We start from the raw sequence: 26969 nt of genomic DNA on the forward strand, positions 1-26969 counted from the left end.
TGAAGAGAACACGGTCCAAAAAAAGAAGCTGGTGCGCATCAACTCCCATATCACACGGATGGATGAAATAAGAGCTTTAAATATAAAGCAAGGGTTTACTCAAAAGCACCTTGCAGGGGTTTTGTGTCTCTCTGCCAGATGTGAGTACTTTGGGATGTAGGCCAGTATATGAGGAGGGGGGGGGTTCATCTGGGTTATTGTACCAGAGGAAGCCTTCACATGATGTTGGCGGTAGGGATGAGGAAGTTTTCCCACCGGTTAGTAAATCAATGACGCTCAATATCTGTAGAACGTGCAGCTTACTTTGATCTTTGAGGATCCTTTGTAGGTGGAGGTGTGTGTGTGTGTATATATATATATATATATATATATATATATATATATATATATATATAAAATAATCTGAACCACGACTGATAACTCTATTACTCCCACATCTTCAATGGCAGCACATTACAGCTTCTCTCCTTCTGTTCTTTCACAATAAAAGCCCGTCACTGCTTACCAGAGAGAACTTCCCTCAGAGCATCGACAGAACAGCTTCCACAAAAACGATGCTTAGCATTGGGTTCATATCTGAAATATATTGCCAAATATAGGTGCCTTTACTTGTTCCAAAAATCTTCACCATCGTCAGCTGTCAGGATGTATGAAATCTGACTTCGGCAGCGAGCTTAAAAGTTCCAGGCTGCAAACACAAACTTTGAGAGAAAATGGTTGTGCAACATTTAGGGGGATTTATTGGCCATAAATGAAATATAATAATCATAACTATGTTGACACAAACTTGGCACAAGAGCTTGGTCCAAAGCTCTTTTTATTTGCGGGAGGAATGACTGAAACTGACTAATGTCTGCGTTCTTCATTCTTTGTAAACTTCAGTCAGAAATCTTTTTTATTTTAACATTTTGCATTTGTTTCCAGTAAGATATTAAGGACTTTATGAAGTGACTTTGCTGTTATAAACAAAACTGTTGCTACTCTAGAAACAATTCTAGTTATATTTTAAACATGTTCTTGTCTCTATATGTTTTTAAAAGCAGTTATTTCGTCATGTAGACGAGCAGAGTGTTGATGAGAGGAGCTCCTCGATGTTGTAAAATCCTAAAGCTGACTCTCTCTACCTGAAGGCCACCGTAGATCTCTGACATGCTTGTAAAGGGAGGGGTGAGCAGAGCGGCATTCGGTTGGTTGTAACCTGCAACAAACCACTAGATGCCACTAAATCTTACACACTGCTCCTTTAATTTCAAACAAGCCCAGCTATAGCGTCCATGGCAATGCACACTGGTGTAGCTGGCAGCACCTTTTGTCTGTTTTCATGGCAGGAGGGTCTGCAAGTATGCCGTGTGTCCCCGTGACCAAGCGTGGTCACCCCCACCCCCCCCTTTTTTTTTTTTTGTGCATGCGCGTCGCTAGCTGGCTGCATGGAGCTCAGTGCTTACTCAGTAATTCCCTGGTCCCAGGCTGTGTATTAGCAGCTGATCCAGCCGACTGGGCCAAGCATCCACATTCAGTCGGCCTGGGATCTGCAGCTCAGAGCAGGATGCTGCCCGGGCTCTCTGATGCCTCCCTAAGCTCTCCAGCACAGAGCAATTTACTGGCACCGGATTGGCACAATCCATGTGTGTGTGTGTGTGTGTGTGTGTGTGTGTGTGTGTGTGCACGCTCATTTCGGTTTCCTCCAGCTCTCTGTCGTCTCTTCTAGCCCGTTCACTACCTCGGTCATTGGCCTGGCAGCGGCCCTCGCTCTTCTTTCATGCTGAGCTGACAGTGACACTAACAAACCCAAAACGTCCGGATCCCTCAGCCTCTGTTCTCTAAAGAGCCGTCTGTCTTTCACATAATATGCGCGGCTCCATGTTGTTTTCATTCTTTGTGTGCTGTCAATTCATTTTTGCGACGTCTGGGATTACCGTGACCTCACAACTGCTGAATAAAGATTTCTCATTTTGCATCTTTGCCACTTGGTAATCTGCTAACAGGGCCCGCTGGACTGTTGGAGTATTTACTCTGCTGTGTCATTTGTTGTGAGTTTCTGTCAGTGTCCATCCACGTCTGTGTGTGTGTGGGTGTGGGTGGGTGGGTGGTTGTGGTTCAGGCAGCCAGTCGGTCTGCCAGCCGGTCCAGTTCTCTGAAATGCAGCTAAATTGGCTCATTTATGTAAACATCCAGTCCAGGGCTGCCTCTCGGCCTCAAACAACAAGTCTTCAGGGGGAGCTTTGGAAGAACTGCAGGCATTGTTGGAAAGGAAAAATACAAAACAAACATTGCATTGTCTGTCAGACACATTGTATTTAGGATAATGATGCGTTTGACAGAGACTTGTGATTGTGTCATAGCATTGTTAGACGATGAGGTGAGCTGTATCGCAGCTTGTGTAGACGGAGTAATGATGAGAAAACGGAGCAGAAAAGTCCACATGTACTTGATCATGGCCTCCACTGTTTCCGTTCATTAGTTCCATAAGATATTTGTATGCATTGTTTATTTCCGTGTTATTTTTCCTGACATGATTTATGTTTCCGTGCTGATGCAGGAACTACTCTGTTCTATACTGTCCAAAGCTGTATTACAGTCATAGCCTAATATATAAACTTGTGTATCAGTTGCCTAACCATCCCCAAATATTGACCACACTATAGTTGTGACTAGGCACACATACAGGCGTGCATCCATTTGGTCAATTCATTCGTATTCATGGTTTAGGACGATGTTTAAAAGGGAAAATAGATTTTCACTCTTAAGTTCAGTTAATTACGGTAAAGAAGCGCTAAGGGAGAAGCGTGTCGCACTGTGAGCTGCAGAAGACGGCAGCAGCAGCCCTACAAAGCAAGTTACATTAGCAGAATCATTTCCTCATAGTATCTCATAGTAGAAATTTGGTAGATTTTTATTTGTAGGCCATATCACATCATCACGACATCACCCAGTGGCAGCTGAAGCACTGGAGACGGGACTGTTAGTTAGCTGCCGTAGCTTCTGGCTCTCAGACTACAGTTTCAAAATGTTAGAAACGTGGGGCAAAAGTTGTGATTAAAGAGTGCATACGGCCTCGGCTGTTATTGGAGTAGCATTGACATGTGACGTCCGTTTGTTAGCGAGATTGAGCCATCGTGAGGCTTGATCAAGTTCGATGACGGAGCATCACTTCCAGCCAGCTGGTTCGGCTTAAAGCAGACAGCAGGACTGAAAGCCTGTCAAATTTGTAGAGTTTAGAGGAATTGGTGGATCTTACCCTGGTTTTAATCCGCTGGTCTTTATTCATAGCTCTTCAAAATAAACCTAACTGAGCGCATTTGGCAATATTTCTCTAATTCAAGAAGTTGAATTAGAGGTGAACACAGCGTACAAGAAATCACAAAATGAACAAAAATACAACATCCTTATCAGCTATCGGCCCATTTGTTATTTTATACATCGATATTCGCCCAGAATTTCCTATTATGTGCATCCCTAATAACAATAATTGATAAGTCTGCAGACCGTCGATAGTTAATTGACAGTTTAAGTATTTGTCAAACAACAATACCAAACATTTGTTGGTTTCAGCCTCTGAAATGCGCCCGTTGGCTGCTTTTCTCTGATTGACATCACTTAAAATTGAATATTGTTTTCCATATTTTCTGATATTATACAAACCAAAGGACCCGTTAGTGGAAAAACTAACTTGACAAATGAATTGCTAATGAAAAGTGACTCACATTTCATCGCTCAGCTCTGACTTTCGCTGTATTTCTGGCTCTGGGATTGGCTGACAGTCAGCGGTTCTCTCTCCCAGCCCTCACACTCCAACCCTCTTGTTAAAATAACAATCCTGGATATTATTTTTCATTATGTTCCACATTCCTTTTTCTTCTTCTTCATCACAGGTGCCAAGAAATTCCATCTCCCAGATTAGCTCACTTGACATTTGACAGACCAGAATACATTAGAATATATCTTAGATGAGTTGTCTGTGTGTGTTTGTGCCCTGGCATCCGTCAGGGCCCAGCTGTGCTGCGTGTCTGCTCCATCACGGGGGAAGTTAGCTCTTTGTGAGGTCATTAAAGTGGAAGCATCTGTTCCAGCGCTGCTCGTGTCACACCTGAGCTGCTCCTGACTCGACCAGCTACCGGCGGCCCGGCCGAGGACACGCGGCATCGAGCCATGCTCGCCGTACGGGTTCTCAATGTCGGCCCAGACGCTGCTGGTTTGTGGCAGCTGGTTAGATCAGCTTGTCCTATGCGAGGATTCTGGAATTACATTTTTTTTGGTGACAGCCGTGATTACATATCAGCCGTGTCTGGTTTAAACCAAACAGCCTTGGATGGCGAGCAGAGAGAAGAATCCAGAAAATATTGTTTTCAGACTTTAAGATTTCTCTTTGTCGCTTCTTTCCATTTAATTGTTCACCTTCTCTTTTATCGTGAGTCTGATTTGTCGATGGACTCATAAAACCCTTTATTTACAGCTTTCACCTGCCCTTTGACCCTGTACTCGCCGTTCTATGTAACATTGAATTCACACCAAACAAAGACGGCTTTAACTACCTGCCAGTGGTGGAAGAAGTGTTCAGAGCTTCTACTTCAGTAAAAGTACTAGTACCACACTGTGAAAATACTCCACTACCAGTAAAAGTACTAGTACCACACTGTGACAATACTCCACTACCAGTAAAAGTACTAGCACCACACTGAAAATACTCCACTACCAGTAAAAGTACTAGCACCACACTGAAAATACTCCACTACCAGTAAAAGTACTAGCACCACACTGTGAAAATACTACACTACCAGTAACAGTACTAGTACCACACTGTGAAAATACTCCACTACCAGTAAAAGTACTAGCACCACACTGTGAAAATACTCCACTACCAGTAAAAGTACTAGTACCACACTGTGACAATACTCCACTACCAGTAAAAGTCCTGCATTCAGAACTTACATCCCCTAACTGGAGATTGAGTAACTGTGCCCCCCCCCCCCCGGCTGTAAACTCAAAGCCGCGGGGTCGGTGCCGGCAAAGTGGGCGTGTGTGTCGGTGACAAAGTGTAACAGTATGTGTCTTCATGTTTGAACAAGAACCCTGTCCTCCCTATCCTTTCCAATCTGGCACACAGCGGTGGAGCTATCGCCGTGCAGGTTTACTCATCAACTCACCCGTTGAGCCCCGCCATCCGAGGGGACGCTACATTAGCTCTAGTAGCTGGAAGTACACGAGGAGCTGTGGGGAGGACGTGCTGTTGTGACAGCCTGCTGTACGGGACAATTTGCAGAGCAGTACATTGTTTTAGTCTCTTCCTCCCGATATTAAGATTCTTATTTGAATTAGCCGCGTAAGGAATTCAACAATTTCAGACCCACTATCCTGGAAACTTCAACCTCCGGTTCTGACGAGTGAGGCCGATGAGTCAAATAGCCCATAAACAGGGTGCTATTTAGGGTTGGCTTACTTTGATTGACGTGTCGCTACCAGAGTCCAAATATGGTCACTTCCATTTACTGGTTGCAAAAAATCCAAGATGGCGACTGCCAAATTGACGGACTCGAGGCTTCAAATCAGTGAAGCCACCGACGGTCCACTTGTTACATCCAGTCTGTGGCTCCTTCATCAGAGGCCCCGCCCTATTCACGCTGCTGCCCGTCCTTGGGACAAACTTTTCAGACGATCGAGCGACGGGAAAGCAAAGACGGAGTAGAATGAAACACCAGAGAAGTTCCATCAGCTTCGTTCAATTTGCCGCCATTACCAAAGTCCCCCTGTGAACGAATGGAGTCCAATGCGTGTGTGTGTGCACCTGTTTGTGTGCAGTTTTCAGCACAAGTCACTGTACTCTCAAAAGGCTCATTAATTATAGTTGGAGTCATTATGGAGATAAGTGTGAGCCTGACTGTTGGTGCTGACGATAAGAAGAAGAATTACCTGTTTTGGTGCTTCTGCTTTCTAATCAGCTGCCCATTAGAGATATCAAGGGACTTCAATTATCGCCTGTGTTCTCTCTCTCTCTGTTCTCCATCGCTCAGTGCATCCTCGCCACCCGTAATGTAGGCGGCTGAGGGCTGTGCGTTTCCCATCAAAATCCAATGGCAACAATCATGCAAGCTGGAGAACTTCCTTCATCATTCTATCCTTGTAGCCTCGTGCAAGAGACTCAACTGAGTCAGTAAATACTGCGACAAAAATAATTCTCGTGTTGATTTAAATTGTATTCACAGCTGACATTTCCCAGAGCCTTCCTCAGGGTGCGCTGGTTTTGTTGCCGCTGCTGCTTCCTGCTGAGAATGAACTGTCAATACGCAGGTTGTACGTTTCTTTCTTAACCCTCTGACCCCCCCCAAAAAAAGTGTTTTCTTTAAACAATCGCCAAAACTACACCGTTTATCATATCCAGAAGCTGTAAAAACAGTTCTTGAAAATACCATGTGTGATGAACGAAGCAACAGAAAAACCAATCAAAAATCAGCTTGGGTTTGTTCTTTTCCTTTTATTCAATGCGTTTTTTTAAATAAGCCTTTTGCTTGAACCAGATACTACTAAACACATTAAATTCTGCGCTCCTCAGCGCAACTAGGAAGCCATGATTGACTCGGTAGAGACCTGGACTGAACGACAGGCTGTTATCACAGAACAAAGGAGGAAAAGCAATCAATCTATACATCAGTTGGAGCTTCCATCCCCCCCCCCCAACATTGGTAAGACTTGTGGACACCTGGCATTGCAACTGTTACACTGTAAAAAATGACAGTTCTAGTTCTCTCTACTTCTAGCCATGCTTGTGCTGTCTCCATAGAGGTGCAGGACTTTTACATTGCAGTGAAGAAAGGAGCGTCCCTCCGTCTGAGGAATCAATGACGTGTGTGTGTGAGAGGATGTTCAATATCTCCCGGCCAAGTTTTTCAACCCGCTCAAGTTTTGAGCAATTAAATTAGAATATGTAATGCCTCCCTTCGGGGTGGACTTCGCCTTTGAATGACTTGTGGAAAGTTTTTGGAGAGAAACGCGCCACTGGACTGTTATGCAAGTGAATGTGGGTCAGGCGGCGTGTGTTGTGCGCGTCGCTGTGGTTTGATTCCTATTTGTGCGCCGTTGTAAATGCTGATTGACTGGTTTCTGATGTCCCCAGCATATGGCTAATAAAGGTTTTAGTGGGGCAGAGCCACGGGAGCCCCGAGCTGCCAGGATCAAAGCGACGGCCTCAAACAGGCCTTTGTGTTCTTCAGCCATTAGGGCATAGCAACGCCAGCACCGGGTGGGAGCCATGTGAATATCATTAGCTCACTTTATCCCTCTTTGTGTGTGTGTGTGTGTGTGTGTGTGGGGGGAGATGAATACGTGCGGTTAGATGCATTTCGCTGATACAGAACGCAGGTCTTGATTTCCTATTTTGGCTTATTTTGATCTCATTATGCTCACATTGCTTAGATGTGGGGATGTGTGGACTTCACTGAGCCTTAACAGGGCAGCGACACACGTAATGATCACAGAGGATGACAACAAACCGCCAGTTTGGTATTTAAACTGTGTGCAAGAGATAATGACGGCAAACATCAAAATGATCTCCGGTGTGACACTCCTACGATCTGCAGAGCAACTTTTTGGCTCAACCTTGATCAGTCGCTCTGACAATATCTGTATGTTTTTCTCTTCTTATAGAACCTGTTGGTGGGTGGAACAGTGCAAGACTGTTTAAAGACTTTATGCTAAGCTGGGCTAACTAGCAGCTGATTGTAGCCTTTTATTTACAGATATGAGTGTGGTATCAATCTTCTAACTCTGAGCACGTACGCAAAGAAGCGTTGAAATAACACTGCTCTTCTTTTCACATCAGTCAAACCTAGACATCTATACGTCTGGTGCATATGAACGACCTGTCTTTATACCGTGTGTGTGTGTGTGTGTGTGTGTGTGTGTGTGTGTGTGGAAGACAGTCGGGAGTCCACAGCTGTAAACCCGGACCTTCTGCGCCGCTGTCGCCCTGCACCACAGTAGAATCGATCTAACGTGGGCAGGCCATTGTCTGAAGAGTCGCCGGTCGTCCTCTGACAGACGGACACACACAGTGCGGCGAACTTCACAGAAAAACACACTGAAATGTCAGGAGGTTCAACCTCCCCGCATGAGCGCGCCAGCTGCGAGTGTCGGAGGTAGAAATCAAGCGGCCTTAACGGTGCGAGAAAAGGAGTTCTGACTAGCAGAGAATGATTGAAACTGGCCTGAATAGGAAGTGCTGTTGGTTGATAGCGTGTGTCTCCAGTGTGTGGTACCTGTCACTAATCCATCACACCTATTGATCCTCAGAGAGGCAGAGAGACACTGAGTAACAGGAGCACTATCACACACACACACACACACACACACACACACAGGTCTCTCTGTCCTGTTCAGAGGTGTCTTTGTATGCCATTCATCTGTCTACACCCATCGATCCTCAGCTGAAATATACGACTGTTTATTCACATTCAAGCCACAACAGCAGCCTGCTGAAAGACGTATTGATTTTGCATGGCTGCGTGTGTGTGCGTGGGTGTGTGTGTGTATGTGTGTGTGTGTGTGTGTGGGTGGTAGGAGGGGCAGGAAACTGTATTTTGGTAGGAACATGGATCTCGCTCTGATGTGTTGAGCAGTATAGAGAAAGGAGAATATTTAATGTTTTTTTACTAAAATGTTCTCTGTATGTTCAGTTGCTTTTATGTAATTTAATACAATATTTATACTTCATGTTCTTCAAATAATATTTTCGTATACATTTCATATTTGTCACTTCACATTTCTTTCATTCATCATGTCTTTTGGATTCATAAAGATCATTCTTCCACAGAAACAAAAGTCGTCGTGTCTCAAGCTCAGTTTCAGGGCGGATCGTTGAACGTGTAATGTTTTGCATCGGCTCTTTGCGATTTCTTTCTTTAGTGTAAAGCATTGTGCTTCGGCTACACTAGCTGTCACAAATACCACGTTGTGCTTCATTAAACTGGTGGAACTTGTATTTCTATTTCTGCACAACAGCGGAGTGACACCAGCAGACAACAACCAGAGGTTTTCTTTCATGGGGGAGCAGAGCTGCTTTAGGTTTTTCTCTATTGGAATCAAATGGTGCAGGTTGAGGATGACAACCTGTTGAATTACTGTTTGGGGGAAACTAGATTTTCACTTTAAGTGCTTTGCTCATCCTGGAAAAAATAAAGAGGTTGTCCAAATACTGCCCAAACCTTTCTGCACTAACAGTATACCGGTGCTGAGGTACACTATAAAAAAGGTGGTGATATGTCAAGGTTGTGATCACAGCTTGTTTCCACTACCCCCAGGGGGCCAAACAAGTTATTGCAGGTTTAGAATTTGTTCGCTATATATAAGCCAGGCGGCAACCTGTGAATCCAATGCTTCATGTGTTAAAGCTGCATTCTCTCTAGTGTCCACCAGGGGGCGCCTCCTCTGGTTGTATAGAAGTCTATGAGAAAATGACTCTACTTCTCTCTTGATCTATTACCTCAGTAAACATTGTAAACATGAGTTTATGGTCTCAATCTCTAGTTTCAAGTCTTTAATCGACCATAAAGCAGGGCATGCTTTTGGGCGGGGCTACACGGTGATTGACAGGTCGCTACGCTACCAGAGCTTCCATCCACTGGTTGCAAAAAAACAAGATGGCAACGGCCAAAATGCCGAACTCAAGGGCTTCAAAACCTTAGCCTACAACGAGAGACAAAAGGAGGTAAAGCCAGGTGAGAGGTCAGTAGGTTGATAGATGCCTGCTGTGTTGGGGTGAGACGCCCACTATCTCTGTACCTCACCCCCCCTCTCCCCTGTGGGTCTTTTGTAAGGTTATTTCCGGCCTGGCGGAGCCCCTTGTTTCAGCACGTTGACCTTTTAAGAGTGAGTGATGGCGGTTCTTATTGTCTGTAAGGCAATAACTGTCTGGACACAGGTAATCTTCACTGTGCTCGTGTCAAATCCAGTTTCCTGCACAAGACCCCGAATGGCTTCGCGGCAGCCGCAGAAACAACACGCACACACACACACAAACACACACACGCATGTTGGAGAACTCAACTCCATAACTATCAGAAGCAATCAGAGGCAGCGGGGAGCGGCGCGGTGTAAAGGTCAGAAATCTCAGCACCTGCATGGAAAGGTTAAAGGCAGAGCTGGAAATAACCCTCTCAGTCCGAGGCACGGGCAACCAGCGTCATCACGGTCCCACCATTCATCCCATGTGATGTCCTCTCCTCGTCGGTCATGTCACGTGACCCCGAAGCCCCCCCTCTCTACCTCGCGCCGCCATCGCCTCGTGTGATCTGATGAGGTAGATTAAAAGAAGATGAAGCGGCCAGTCGGGACGGAAACATTAATAAACTGAATCAAACAGCTGAGAGTCTAACGTCGTTGTCAGAAATGCTTCTGGATGATGAACAAGTGAGTCGAGGTGTTTGCTGACCGTATTAAAGCGTGTGAATATGACGAGAGAAAGTGATCTGCTGTGGAGAGTGAAAGGGGGAATGAGATTTCACCACACATACTAGAGACGCATTACGTCGTCGTGTAGAAATGTAATCCCGCTCCATCAGAGCTACCAGATACAAGAGGTTCGCTTGCTGGTTCATAAAGGTCTCATTCAGGTCACTTTTTGTTTCGACGTTTCATCTCACGGGCAGTGTGGACGTCAACATTAAGCATTGTTTTGGTCTTTCGCAGTATTTTTTAACTGACAGAAGTTCAATGTGTAATCAGGACCGGCTTCACAGTAACATATAGCAATTTAAGCATTGTCAAAAGAAATTTTTTCACTTTTGCTCATCGATAAATCGTTCAGCGAGTCATCAGGCAGGCAACAGAACCAGGTGTCACCTCTGCTGCTTTTTTTGTTTTATATCACTGTGAAGTCTCTAAACTGGACTTTAGTTCAGAAACAACAAGCACTTCTTTGTATTTTTAAATATTTTGTAGATTTATTGAATGACTAAAGATGTGTTTGACTTGCACTTCTTTGAATTCTTTTCTATTTTCATCACTAATATCATTTCTCTGGAGCATAATGTGCCAGTACGTTGTTTAGAATCAAGACATTTTCCTCAGTGGGACTCAAACCTCTTGTACTGTCACTGTTCCGGTTCTGCTCCCGGTTCTCCCTCTCTTTCCTCCTCCTCAGTGTTTATGTCTTCTTCCCCCGCCTGCCGGTATATCTCAGTTAATCTCGCTGTTGAACTTATTTCACAGTCGGGTCTCCGACGTGTCAACCTGACTGAGGAAAGGAGAACGAACGTGGCACCCGTTACAGAGAATCTGCCAGAATCTCCGCTCTGACACAACAATCTATACGCGCTGCCATCACCTTTCATTTACCTCTCACCGTCAGCTCTCACCGTGCGCTCACTCGCTGTGCCGGTCCGATCACTTCTGCTTACTAGATGCTGCTGAGAGCACGGCGAGCTGCAGACGGGGCAAGACCATTTATTGGGTTATCTTGTTCATGCTTAATGTTTTAAATACACCAACATAATTATCTTTGATGAAGTAATTCAACCCCCTATCCAATGCATAGATGTCTATATTACAGTGTGATACAGCAGCTTTAGGAGCCGTTTGTGCCATATGCATGGAGATGGAATCAGGCACTTTCCATGCCGAGTTCATTTGTTAGAATTGGCAGAGCGTTTAGCTGGTCTGCTCCTCACCCTGCTGCTCTGTGTGTGTGTGTGTGTGTTGCTCCTCCGATCTGCAGTCTGCTTCCACACTGATTCTGTTAATTGTTTTAGTGCAGGTCATTACGATGTTCATTACAATGAAAGTTGATCGCCCGGTGCCTCTCCCAATACGTTCCCCTCTCCTCCTGTTTGCCTCCGTGTCGTGTGGAGCGCTGCACAGCTCTCACACTTTACACTGTAGAAGTTCTACAGATATCAAACCTCAATGGTTTATGAATTACATCCATAATCCAGATGTTTTTGGCTGCAGTACCGTGGCTGGCCACTGGGAAAACTAACTTCCAGTATCTTTAATATTTGTGGTGTTATGTCAGCGTAACTGAGTACAACCTCACATATGGGCCACTAAGACCTTCATAATGTAGCATCCCACGTTTGTGCTCCTGTTGCGTTCCTAATTGTGTTGATTTGAAAGTTGCTGGTTCGATCCCTGGCCCCGGAAGTTTCCATGTAATAAGTGTTCATGGGCAAGATGCTGAATCCCAGTGATCTTGGTGAGTTCATCGCTCCTTTATGACGTGTGGTGGCATTCTCTTCTGAACGTTGTGTGAATGGATGCCTGCTAGCTTGTGCTTTGAGTGGTCACTAAGACTGGAAAAGAGCTGCGTTTGCATCACACATTAGGAGTAGTACGTTTTCTTCTTTTGCTTCACTTGCTCAACCACGCTGGGTGATGAAGCACAATCTGCCTCAGCTCACTGCACACTAGAGCCCCAAAGAGAGAGAGAGAGACAGAGTTTAATAGCACGGCCGAACCGACTGCAAATATTTTACAAAACTGTGACGGAGCTCATGATGAAACATCAGAAAGCAGCTAAAAAATGCAACAGCAGCACTTTTTCTAGAGTTCAGATCAAATCATTGTCTTGGTACTTTCTATGAACTTGTGCTCAGTGACGGAGCTGAAGTCTGTTCAGAGGAACAATCTTTTTATCGAGATGCTCCAGAATCAGAACTAACCAGCTCTGACATTTATACTCGGGTCAGTACTGAGTTTTGAGAGACAGATATGTTTATTTGAATCTGGAATGTCGTCAAAATCTTTTGCTCGTTCATACTTAAACTTTTTCCTTACATCTCCACACATATTAGTACACTTAAGAATAGATTTAAATGTTTTGTTGATGACTTTGTTGTGGGTATATGTTCGAGCTGCACGATGTATATCCTGTTAGCATCGACATCGTGATAGTCACTTTGCACTCAAACACATTCAGCTACAACTTCTTTGCTGCTTGATGCAAAAGGAAAACTCGATTCTCATTTTACGTGACCAATGCAGTGTTTATCTACAGTCTACGTAGTGCCAGCCACGGCCGTATTTACTTCTACCCGTCTCAACGGGTGGGGTTCACGCAGTCTTTCTGGGGTTTTAAACACAGCGGCCGCTCGCTGTGGGAGGGTGCAGTTCCACCACACCGGGTAGGACGGCTTGGAAAGGCCCCCAGGTGAAGGTGGCATGCGGGTCCAAACTACCCAGTCCAAGCCCTGAAGTAACAGCTATGCCCTTTGTACATCAAAGCATTACCAGATAACACAATGTAAACCGGTTCTGTTGCTTTCATGCAAAACTGAAATGATCTAGACTGTTTCAAGACTCGAGTGATGATGTTAGTGCAGATTTAGACCGACTTCTCCGGCAAAATATCCCACAAAGACACTTTTGGCTAGAGAGTGGAATGATGCGTGATGAAAGATGTCTTCCTCCCGTTTCTTTTGTTCCACGCCGGCTCCCTCGTCACACCGTCTTTTATTCTCCACTTTATAAAGAGAACTCTCTGTTTTACTTTTTCATTCTTTTTATCCAGCCTCTTGTCTCTGATCAAGCTCCTTTCATCTTTGGCCCTTTCGGCAAAGTGCGCGCTCTTTGGTAGACACAGCGTTTGCATGCACACACACACACACACACACGCACACATATTCAGAAAAGGTCATGGGCTGGGCCAGAACCGTCACACACCTCAGCACAGATCTGTCTGATTGGTTGTATTCACACAAGGTACTGCGCTGCCCCTGAAATAACCTCAGGCTGCTGTTTCAAAGGGTGCTGAATGCTGCACACAGGAATAGTACTGATGGGTTTGTGAGCATTTTATTTTCTCATCTGATCCAAAGCTGTCGTATATATTGAAGTTTTTGATTCAACAATTTTAAAGCCCCTGCATCCAAGAATAAAAAAACGTCTAACGTTTGCTACTAGTAGTGATGTCAAAAGTTTTTACAGGCTTTTATTTCTCGACAAACGGAAACGTATGCCAAGAAAAGGATTTGAAACAACGCTATTTACTATTTAGTAGCGTGTTCGAGAGGTATTATTGTTGTCATAAACCCGATCGCTTTTGGTTTTCCTCAGAATCTAGCAACTTCCAACAAGGCTGCGTTTTGTTTTCCAAAGTTACTCCGGATGTTCCGCCGTCCTCTATTTCCTCTACTGGGGGTGTAAAGAACTTCCATTGATACCCTTTGGTAACGGGATAGCTACCGATAGCTTCCGGGGTAACAGTAGAGCTGGTCTCTTCCATTTTGGTTGATGATCTTTACTTTGTGCCGTAAATGCAGCCTTCATTTTCCCGGGGAATCGTACCAGGTGGCAGACAGAACTGCAGATGAAAACATCTCTTACATTATTCTGATTGAATGACATTTTGTTTGTAAAACACAGGCGGCAACCTACGGTTCTGACGAGTGAAGCCAATGCAGGAGGTGTGTTAAAGCTGCATTCTCTCTAATGTCCACCAGGGGGCGACTCCTCTGGTTGTATAGAAGTCTATGAGGAAATGACTCTACTTCTCTCTTGATTTATTACCTCAGTAAACATTGTAAACATGAGTTTATGGTCTCAATCTCTAGTTTGAAGTCTTCTTCAATACAGCATGATGTTCATTTAGTACATTATGGTCCATTTAGAGTCAAACAGACCATAAAGAGGGGGATGTTGTGAGGAACCTGATCTGGATCAGTTAATACGTGACATACTGTAAGGAGGACAATCAACCTGAAGACCACTGGTGCTTTGTGGGACACCAGCTGCAGAAGGTTGAAACCACAATAGTCTCCACAGCTTCCCTTTGCACAGCAAATAAAACACAACCCACCCCCTCTAACACACCCAAACCCCCTACCCTCTGAGTGATGCCTCGCCTGCCTGCTCAGCCAACAAAGTGAGGCCTTTTGCGCGATGAAGTTCAAAGCGGGATTATTAAATTAGAGGAAGACAGAGAGACAGAAAGAAACTGACACAGACATCAAACGGAGAGAGAAAGGCCTTGTGAGGGGGAGGACTCAGCGGAGTGGAAGTGGTGCCAACTTCTGAATCTGCACTCTGAAGAAAGAGAAACAGTCGCCATCCCCTTGCCCACACACACAGACACACACACACACACACGCCAACTTTGTGATGTATCTGCCATGATGAAAAAAAGAAAAGAAGACACAGAGATGCTTTTTAATCTTCTGTGACTGTTGGCGATATAAAAGCCTGTGTCTTTGCGGCCTCTGTACGGCTTTGCAATAACGGGGCTTGTTCGGAACAAATCTGTTTCTTTTGTTTTTGAGGGAAAAAGTTGCCTGAAAGCTTGAAAATGTTGCCTTTAGGGGGAAACATCTCTGTCTTTGGAGCGATTGGCCATTAGGTCCACTTCAGTCGGTGTGCAATGAGAGAAGTAAGAGTCTATTTATCATGCATCCATTTACCTCCGTCTTTGATTAGAGGGGCCTGATGGAAATGGGATTTACTCAGCGCACATTAAAGCATAGGTAAGCACAGACCATTAGACCTGCAGGCCTCTTAACACGACTCAACTTAGTCCCCGAACAAATCGAGCTGAATGTATCATTAGCTCTGATGTAGATTTAAGGAAGCAGTTTGTCAAATCAATGAGCGCCTAAATGAATGGGTTTGATTGTAATCGAGTGTAAAGCCACGATGCAGAATAGATTTCATAATTCACCGGATCCACTGGACGTGAAGAGGGATAGGACACAGGTGTGTTCAATCCACACATTGTGGGAGGGGCAAATAACTGCTTCACTCTATTTAAACATCACATTAAATGAATAATTAAGAAAAACTAAGGTTACAGTCGACACATAAAAGCAGACAAGTCTAGAATGCAGTTTTATATCAACGCACAGCATTAGGAGAAATATAATAAATATAATTTAACGAAAAACAGAACACCTCAGGTTTCAATCGGGTTCCTAAAAAGGAGACCTAAGAGGCCGACAAACACGCGCCTGGTGTGCGCTCCTCTCTTGCACCGCGTCGCACCGCTCGTCAATGTCCGACTCGACCGAGGCAGCCAATCAAATCAAGCAAGAGGCGGGCTTTACTACTTTAACACTGACTTCCTGTTTAGATGCCGGTAGATGTGGTAGAAACAGACGTTGATATTAGTTGATATGAATTGATTCTTTTTAATTATGATGATCTGCATAATTTCCCTCATTTAACAAAGGAGCAACAGCAAGAGCTCCATGTCTGCATTGAATCATTGTTTTCTCATGTATTTACATTTGATTGCCTGAGAATGTATTTAAAAAGATAACGGAGAAATATTGTAGAAAACAAATTGTTATATTTGTGTTATATAGAAAAATAATAATCTTTTTTTTAGAAAGAACAAGGATGTAGAAATAGTTAAAGACACAGAAAGAGGGAAGACGGCTCTGTATCAATATATTGATAGACGATATGCGAGGTCAGTTATAGGGTATTAAGTCAAAGCCTCTCTTTTCAATAGAAGCCTATCAAAATGGCTCCCGCTTCTAGAAGCTTTCTCTGCCCATGAACCAGAGTAGAGGTGACATGACCAGCCTCAAACCACACTGGTTCTTAGATAAGATCGCATCAGGGGGAGAAACCCGCAGGCTTTTACTAAATGAATATGCAACGTCCGAGCAAACCTGCAGCGTTCCTGGTCACCGTGATCTGTGACCTGCCGCTGGAAGCAGGTCTCTCTAAATGGAGACCTCGCATCTCTTTGACAGCCCTGAACCAAACATTAGACATCCAGCACACGGGTTCTTTCCCTTAAACTGATGTGAATCGATGTGGACCATAGTGTCTGTCATGATCAGTCTCTCCTCACAGAGTCTAAAGAGGCAGGCAAGCCAAGCAGGCACCTTGTGAGACAACCCCGCTCCACGCATTGGGACCTCTTCTTCTAAACTTTACCACGGGGAGCGAGAGAGTTGTGTGTTTCGTTTGAAGGCAAACAAAAAAAATAAAAGATTTGTCCGGTCACTACCGGCTCCTTTTGAAGTGAATTGCACGCCGTTGCGTAGCTTGGAGTAAATCTCGGGAGACACCCCCTCATTCTTTCACTGCATCCTCATCCCTCATACAAAGGGAGGGTGAGACGGGGTGACTGCTGCTCAGGCTGGAGTTGTGCAACAATGCACACCCTGCAACGGGCTATTGTAAGTGGGTTTACACAGGTAAACTTTGCCAATGTTCAACTGACTTTTTATCGTGGAAATGTGGGTGGTGATAATGAGTTTGTGACAAAAGTCACAAAATGCGATCTATTGCTTTCGTGTACAGGGACACGAACTGTCCGTTTTGTCATGTTTGTCTTTTGGAAACACTTATTTTTTGGGATGACATTACGCTAACAGTTCGGTTCAGGCAACAAAACACGACCATGACACCCCAACACGGTGCCGAACCCTGGTCTTCTGGGTGAAAGTCCTGTTTGTTGGACCTAGTATCCACCGTGACTATTTCACCAAGTGCCATGATGGGCTGAATGATAATAATCATAATAGTAGGAGCAGTAGTAATAATAAGTGTATTTATATACAATCTTTCAAGAGCAGACGTCACAAATGAATAATGTTAGTCTTCTCTCGTTGTTGCCGGCGGCCTGAGCTCCCTGCCCACCGATTGGCAAACGTCCGCCATTTGCATTATCCACCCACACGGCAGCGTTAGATAGACGGTTGAAAATTGGCAATATTTCCCTGTAATGCCACTTCCTCCTCGGCTTATTTTGGGCTCACAGGTGTTACAGATTGCGAGCTTCACGTCTTCTTCACTCACCCTGAAGAACGTGCACACCGACAACATGATGTCTGTGTGGCTGTACACGTCGTGTGTGTGTGTGTGTGTGTGTGTGTGTGACTTCTGTTTCCTCTCCAACACCGTCTCCACATTGTTGTGCCCCAAAACGTACGAATGGTAATAACAGTATTGGTTGCACATGAGTCCTCAGACTTGAAACACTCAGTCCTCGCTGCCACCTTGAGCCTTTTACCTGCACAGTGTTCTTGTGCAGCTTTCAGCTCAGTAGCAGCATTGGTAAATGATGGTTGCCATGGACAAATGCTCATGTATAAGTGTTACTTAATGCCTGTCTGATCTCACAGACAAGGTCTGATGGAACTGCTGGTGAAGCTACCAAGGTCTGGTCGGCCTGCTTTGTCATTGGCTTGATTTGATTGCTTTCCACTTATGAAAGCAGGAGTACAGCCAAATTCACAGGGTGAATGTGAGTGCTTGCGGTAATATGCTGCGATCCGGATTCATTTGAGCAGAGCTTTTACCCCGAGACTCTCGCAAAAAGAAAGAATCAAAGGCTATGATTGCAGGAAGTACCATCCAAAGCTGGATGAGAGGGAGTCCACTGGAGGATGGAGGCATTATCTAAATGTGCCATCATCTTAAGCTCTAGCGAGGGAAAGAAAAGACAGGCCAGTGACCCAGAACTTGCTCAGTGATATTTGTAGTTGGAGTTTGACTCCAGTAAAAAAATCGCTGCTACATTAAAAGGAAAAAAGGTAGATGAGGACCAGAGGCATGTGTTTACCCTTTTGTACTTGATGGGAGAGGGGGAGCAGAGGGCCGGTCCGACGGGGGCGCTTAATGTCAGCCTCGCGTTGGTGTCCGCTTGAGGAAGCACAGCAGGCACAAAGGCCAAACCGAGATGTGTCTTTCCAACCACAGTGGATCACAGTTACCTGCCACAAGTAGTCCGGACTTACACAGAGCAGAGCTGGAGTCCCAATGGCAGCTAGTGAGCGTGGAAGAACTCACGCAGGGAACTTCAAAAACAAGAATTGAGGATCTTTTCCGAGTGGCCTTCCGAGCTATCCAAGGCAAGCTTGAATTCTAAAGCATGTCTTACTTAAAGACACTTCAAACTAGAGTTCTTCTTCGATCCACAACAGACCTGTGGAAGACCTACCTGAACCCGATTTACATAAACTAACTTTGCAGAGACCAGACTAGAAGAAGGTACCTGTAGAAAGTCAAGAACTTTTCTAAAACACACTCATGTGCAGTAAGACCCACTCTTAAATGTGATGGAGAAAAGCCCCCGTACTGACAGCAGCATGACCGCTTCACCAACTAATGAGCTCTAGCGGTGGAGAAGAGTCAGAAGTACGTTTTCACCCTCGTGTCTCACCCTGTTGAACACCTGCTGCAAACATTATGACGCACCAAATCAAAGCTAATGAGTCCGCTTGGATCCACCTAGGTGGGTTTAAGGCATACCCACATACACACCTGAGGGGCCGTGCATTGGGAACTGCTCAACCTGATTGGATTCATTTGGACTTTGGTCCTGGATCAGGTTTTAGTAACTTGGACCTGATTGCACCCGCCAAGTCAAAAACTTCATCTAAATCTCTTTAACCAAATCACACTTTTAAATATCTAATGTAGTATATTTTTCTCTTCCACTAACTGGGCCTACCCTGAAGCTGTTTGGAGGCCCGCCTGCCACTTTAAGAACCTCTGCTCTAGATAATCCACTTCTCCAGCAGCTGCTTCGTTTCTCCGGTAAAAACAGGGAGTTCTGAAGAAAACCAGTCGATAGTGTATTCAGTGATAATTTAGACCGAGATTTATTAGTTCTGACTCTGAATGACTGGACAGGAGCTTGGGTTGGATTTTGTTCGACTGAAATCCTTCTTGAGCTCCATTTACATTTAATAATCCTTCAATGCTTTGAGCACTAAATGAAACAAAATTCCAATCGCCTCCGCTGCTTCAGATCTATGATCCGACACCATTTGACACCGAATAAAAAAAAAAGTATTTTTTTAATTTAGCCGAACTGACTCGATAGCAAATAGTGTGGATGAAAGCATGGCTACCTGGGTCTGATGGAGATGATTAAAAAGTGTAGCAGCAGCAGCAGCAGAAGAAGAGCGTTTGACCCCGTCCATTAGTCAGACAGCAAAGGAGAGACCGCCTTCCTCTGCCGGCACTCCACCCGTCCCTGCTCCGCCCCAGCCGCCTCCACCCTCCTGTACTCCCCGTCTCTGTGTCTGTTAATGGATATTTAAAGGGTATGTCAGAGATCAGGGAAAGAAGTGTGCTGAGAGGTCAGACTAGACACGCATTATTCCCTCTCGCTCCCTGAGGAAACACAGAATGAAACATGCATTAAACACATCTCTCTCTCAATGCCCGAAGGGCCCCAGCACCACCCGCTTCTTCTTTTTGATACACTCCACTCCTCTGCTCCGCCACCACCACCTCTAATATCTTATGGAATTAAAGCGGTGACAGGTTATCATAATCCAATTTCAGAGACAATCGTGCCGAGCACCTCACAGCACACCGACAAACCCGGATCGGAATTGAATATGCACTCGGCGGATTAAATTACGCAGGGAGAAATAATTATGGCCCTACGTTGGGAAATATCTTCTGTGTTATTGTGAGTGCCGTACTGTATTGTGTACAGTGCTCACTCCGGTGCACTCGGCGAGATATCCAATCCTGGGTTGTCAACAGCAAGAGGCTGAGGTGGGGGGCGGCGGCGGGTGATGGTTGTTATTGTGTTATTGTACACTCTGTCTCATAGCGCAATATCTGTTCTCAAAATAATGTCACCCTCTAATGAAGTAAGGCTCCTTTTATTATTTATCATTTCCTGCCTCAGCCAAGAACCGAGCGGCGCTGTATGCCTCGGAGATGTTTTTAAAAAGGCCTCTTTAAATGAACACATTTGAATTGTAATGTGATTTTTTTTTTTTTTTTTTTTTTTTTCCCCAATGAGGAAGAAATAATGTATTTCCTCTGAGGCTGCTGTTTGGTTTCAGGAGTTGTGGGGGTGCAGTGACTTGGAAGGTGTGGCGTTCAGTGTTGGTCTGTGTTTGGATTTCTCTTGCTGCTTTCCAGCTCCCACAGAAAGCTGGTGGCGTGATGACTGACTTTCTCTCTTGATTACCTCGGCATGGGTTTCATACTTTGAGGGTTTCAGACTGGAGAAATGAATCTGGAGTCAAAGCAGTTCAAAAGACAATACAATCTGCTACTAGTACTCCTTGTCTCACAAATCACTTATCATTTCTTCAAACTAAGTGGCACTGTGGCCCACTATATCACAGTGGTTTCTTCCGCTACGTCTCGGGTCTTATATATATTCAAGGACTCGTTTGACACGCGGAAACGTAATGAATGCAATTATGTCACGGTGAGTGGTAACCATGTCAACTGTTGGATATTTGCTATTAAATGCAGAGGAAGTGTTGTGCTTCAAGTGTTCGTTCTGCTGAAAGATATGTGGTGAGTTCTGCTGTCTGTTTAACCCGCATGTGTCTGTTCAACCTTCCTGATCCTCCTACGTACTCTTAATAATACCGTTTTTCTGCTCTGTGAAGGCCGTTTGAGAGGAGTTTTAATGTCATGTGAGCGGTGAGCAACAAGATGGCGACGTGGAATTTGCCGATCGCCTTGCAATCTGCAGCGATTGTTTCGACGACTCTTTTCCCGTTGGAGGAAAAAAAAACAGAGATTCAGCCGCACGCGGACGACTAGCGGACGTATCGGAACGATGAGTGTAGTTAGCATCTTTTTATTTGTTAATGTTGTTTATTAGCTTGCAACTTGCAGGGGTTGACACAGCGTTGGTAGCATAGACTGTATGTAAGAAGTGGACGTAGTCATCAGGACATGTCTCAAAACGAAACACCATATGGACATACTTGATTCTCATTGGAGGAGGTGTTTTAAACATTTAATTAAAGAAACTCACAGCAGCTGAAATCCGCTCTAATGGAGTCGGAGAGGGAGAAGACGGGACTGCGGGTGGAGGTGAGGAGGATGGTGATCGATGGATGTCGACAAAGGACAGATGAATAACGGGATGGGAGGTGTAGAGGAGAAGGGAACAAGGGAGTAAGCTATGAGTGAAGGAGGGCTAAGATTCAGGGGTGACGGGGTCAGCCCCGAATCTCTCCACCGCATTCCTGCTGCTCATTTTTATATCGCCAACGCACCCCCGGAGATTTTAGCCCTCCACCTCCATCCATCACTTGGCTCTGCCTGGGTACACTTTCAGCCTCACAAACGCACATAATTGTGAGTACGCGGACACAGCCATGCATCAGTGCGTGGGCCGGGGAGGAGAGAGGCTCCGCGTTGGCCACTGGAAGAGTCTTTTATGCCATCATGCACAGGATGGAAGCCATTTGTTCAGGCTGAACAAATAGACAAACACGGTCGGTAGCCTGGATCCCATTCCAACCTGTTCCCTCAGCTCTCTGCATTTTTTCAATTTATTTCTGCAGCTAATTACAGTTCGCCTAATGCCGGTCAATACTTAACTGTTGATAGGATGCATGAACTTTCCTAAATGAGGAGGTCTCTTCCTGTTTTCTTCAATTTGTTCCTCCTGCTCGGCGTACCACGGCATCCCTTTCATTTTATTGATGTTTGTCGATCTCTGTCATCTAATTATTTCCCCGCTCTGTCTCCCGCTCGCCTCTCGGCTGCAGGAGGCGTCTCTTTGATTGCCAGGGCCACGCTCGCCGCCGGAGATAATGTCCCCCCCAGAGTTGAGGCAAATTGTTGCTATTTGGTTAGTCCACACTTAAATATTTCAGAGGACAGGGCTTTGAAATCGCCACAAAGGGACGAAGCTGGGAATGTAAATGACGAGAGATTCGTAGGTTTGCAGCTTTCATGCGATCGCCGCGTGCCGATCGCTGGCCGGCCTGAGAGGGAAGGAGAAAATGACTGTCATAAATATGGTTTTGATTTTCCAACCAGGCGAAACAACAAAGTTACGGCGAGAACATTAGCCACATTGATCCCGTCTGGTCGATGGAATAGAGCAGGCGGTGACCTTTCCCTCATTTGGAGGCATAAAATTCCTTGTTGAAAGTCTCAGAGGGCTCCGGCTAAAAGCATTAACACAAATTACAAGCCGCCATTAAAGTCCAGCATCAATTCCACCCTGCGCCATCATTACCAAACGGCCGATAAAAAATCGCTGGAAAGCCGTCGTCCTGTGCCTAGGCTCGCCTCTCTCACACACACACACACACACACACACACAGAGGAACATGTGCAGATGCTTACACACACCCGACCCTGGAGACCGCTGTGAAGCCTATTACACACAGTGTGATTTACAGCTGAGCTGCCTGTAGCCAGGACCATCAAGCCACCGGTACACCGATCTGCCGTGACAGTGCAACTAATTGAGCCCAGATCTATTTGTCCCCCCGCCCCCCCCCCAACCGGGCCCTGAAAGGGTGATAACACGCCTACCTGCACAGTAATGCCCGTACATATTCTACAGCACAAGAAAAGAAAAAAATGCAACAAGGGAACAAGGAGGCACCTTTCATCTGCACGCTGGGATATTCAGGATAAGGCCAATTATTATTACTCTTTTCTTTACAAAACAATACATCCTGAACTGTGTTGGTGTTTAATTTAATGAATGAACACAATTAGTCATTTTACGAAATTATTACTCCAACTACTGCTACTAATACTACTACTACAACTACTGCTACTAATACAACTACTCATTTGTATTCATGTTATTGACCTTATTTACTTGGACATGTGGGGATGTAAATCCTGGCTGAAACTAACATTAAAGGGATCCGATTCTTTTACAAAGAAGCTCTAATTAATAAGCCTTAGATAAAGATTATTATCTTTTGTTTTGCTCATCAAACGCTGGATACAGTCACGCAAAACTTTGTTCATAAAACATCAAACTTTATCAGCAACATATTCAGAAACAAAGCCCCTCTGTGTGTGTTTTTTCAAACTCTATTATCATGAAAATATTCAGTAGCTTATTCCCCTGGCATATAACTCATCAATCTACTTTTTTAATAATGAAATATTAAAGTACACACTTGTCAGTGTTTTGCGTCCACCTACACACAAACCGAACACCCACACCTGCCGTATCTGGTTCCTGGGCTCCGAGCTTCTAACAGACTCCAAATCACTGTCATTAAATGAGGTCTATTCTGAGTGGATAATAAAGAGTCTGTCACCTTATGTGTGCTCTGATATACCTCTAATCTCATTAGAATTACAGCAGCATTCTGCCAACGAGGAGGAAAGGACGAATAAAACCAACCTCCCAAACAGCTATAGCTTCATAGAAAAGCTGCTGCGTTGTTTTCTTAGTTTATGAATATAGAGGAGAGCATCTCACCTCGTCTAATTAAAGCTTAGTTGGGATTGCTGATGTCATATAAGTTCACCAGTGAGAAGGCGGCAAATATGTTTAGCCGTGCTGGTGGCATGGCTGTAGTCATGGTGATCAGTGGGTTGTGTGGTCCAGACTAAAATATCTCGACTATTGGATGGATCGGCTTTGAACATGCGTTCATGTTCCCCTCAGAATCAAGTGTTATCACTCTGATGATCACTGACTTTTATTCTGCTGCAGGGCTGTAAGGAAATAAGGATACGCTCGACTATCACGATATTAAGGTTCGATACTCTATCGATTTAAAATGGTGACTTCATACATCCAGAGCAGCGTGGAGGATTCATGAAGGCTGAACCTCTTCACCATCTCTGTCGAGAAGAGAAACTGTGTCAGCCAACAGCTCGGTAACCTGTTGCATCATTTCTGGGCAGCAAAGGTCTTTGGGCTTTGAAAACTGTAGAACTAACACATCGCGCTGCCCCTGTGCGGCTTCAACCAGTCAGAGCTCACGTTAGATGTTAGATCTTTGGCACGATGAGGACGTTTTCTCATGTTTCAACCTACGTATCATGGGACATGACCTGACATGTGTAGCATAGAGGATTGGACGGGTGTTGGTGGTGTTGTTATTCCGTGCAAACTGAAACGTCTGAGCATGTCCAGGCCGATGACTGTACAGTAGGATTATGGTTTTTTCCTGTGTTTGAGTGCATTTGTGCATTTTATGTGAATGCCTGTTTACGAGTGCACTCTGAGGGCCCCCGCTGCTCTCTAACCTTCGCACAGCTCTGCGTGAGGTCAGGATGTCCACTTCTCTCCACTTCTCTCTGCCTCCCACCTCTCACTCTCACAGTAGCACCAGAGTGGATTTCATTTGCTGACAGTGACAGGTGGACGACACGTTCTCCGCAGGTCAAGTCACGGCAAATTACTGTCAATGGAAGAGAAGTGTATGAAACACACGATATCCCGGAGCATTCATTATGCACGAAGGAACAGACCCACCTGCTGCTGTTTTCTGGGAGAGAGGAGGATTAGACAACAGTTGGATGGAGCGATGATGGGACACAACGCGAAGATTAAAGTCCATTCTGGATGGAGCACTGCAGTGGAATTCTTTAGTACACCTGCTGGCTTTAACTCGGCTGTAATCACAAACAGGTTTAGATATGCGAAGATAGTGAAGGCACAGAAGAAGGATATAAAATCAGGTTCTGACTCTGACATTGCTGTCTAGAACACGCCAGTTTAAGTGCATAAAGATGCACAATGCCTCCGATACAGCCTGAAATGCTGGATCGGGTATCGGCGAGCATGCAAGTCATTGCACAGATACAACGTCACGTCATCATATCATTTATCAGCTCATTTATGACACACAGGAGCGACATCGGCATGTGTCCCCCACCACCCGATCCGTACGTTCCTTACGATTAGTACTACACACCTGTGGTTAAACCCTCTTGTACACCCTTTTCGTTTCATTGCGATCAACAATTCCGCGTTCGAATCGGCAGGAGAGCTAGTTAACGTTAACTGTTAGCTGTTAGCTGTTAGCTGTTAGCAGCCGCTGGGCAGCACAGTTCTGCTTGGCTTAATAACGGAGCTAACATCTAATGTTAACGGAGGTTGCATTGAGTTACATTACGATGCGTTCAAGTTCTTTACAGTAAAAATGTACTATTGGGCAAACGTAAATTGTAACGCTATCATGATGTGGTTTAATGTAATCTTGTCAAATGTATTTTTTGGAGAGCAACATGAATAAATCGTTGTTTGAAGGAGATTTGTAGAGAGGGAATTATGACCAAAATGGCTCACAGCCTTAGCTCCCTCAGTAGGGCCATGGTTGGCTTTATTGCAGTAGTTTTTAGTTCCCCAGTCTCCACCATTGCTAGAAAGCTTTAGCACATTAGCATATCAGGATAACAGCTCTAGCTGTTTTGTGCTGTTCAGGAATCTCTCTTTGTGTCACTCTGGGCACTCCATCAAATTACTCTCCAAATTAGATCCAGTAACATTAAATGTGAAATGCACTCTAGAGTCTGGAGTACAGGCTGCCAACACTCAACACTGTGTTCTGATCTTGTAAAGGGTAAAAAGAACAATTTCTACAAATTCACAAGGTCAGGATTTATTGAAGTTTAAAATGCTCCGTGGAGTTTAATGTATTTTGGAAAACGTCATTCAAAGGAAAATCTTTAATAACAACACCGACTTTATATACACCATATATAGCAGCACCAATGTATGAAACAACAAACAAGGTCCAGTCGGGATCAGACCAATATGAGAAAAAGTGATTCTGCTTTCGCTTCCATGGCTGCTGTAATAAAAACACAGACAGCAAGCGGTCTCGTTGTCAGTCTGGCCTCCCAAAAATACTTCTCTGTTTCACACAGAACTCAACCTGTGACTCTTGGAAAGGATTTCCTGACCAGCTGTCACACACGGGCGCCAGACAACACACACACACACACACACACACACCCCCGTACGAGGCACGAGACACAAAGACAAAGATGTGAGGCGTTGGGAAGCGATCCGCGCTGGACTGTTCTTTGAACAAAGCTTTGCGTTCGCCGCTTCATCTGCTGTCCCAGCCTCCCTCTCTGTGGGTGGGAATTTTTGCGAAGCACAGAGAGCGGTCCAGCCTTCGTGCCGGACGCCTGTCCCACCGGCCCAAGAGGGACGGTGGGAAATGGAGGAGGTTCCAAAATTCCCACGATGCTCATATGGAGCAGATTCCGAGATAATCGGACAGCAGGAAGTGGGGACGGCTCAGAGCTCTGGACAACAGATACAAAAGTGTGTGTGTGTGTGTGTGTGTGTGTGTGTGTGTGTGTGTGTGTGTGTG

Source organism: Anarrhichthys ocellatus, unplaced genomic scaffold (assembly GCF_004355925.1).
Source record: "Anarrhichthys ocellatus isolate YVR2014 unplaced genomic scaffold, GSC_Weel_1.0 scaffold21, whole genome shotgun sequence".
Classification (NCBI taxonomy): domain Eukaryota; kingdom Metazoa; phylum Chordata; class Actinopteri; order Perciformes; family Anarhichadidae; genus Anarrhichthys; species Anarrhichthys ocellatus.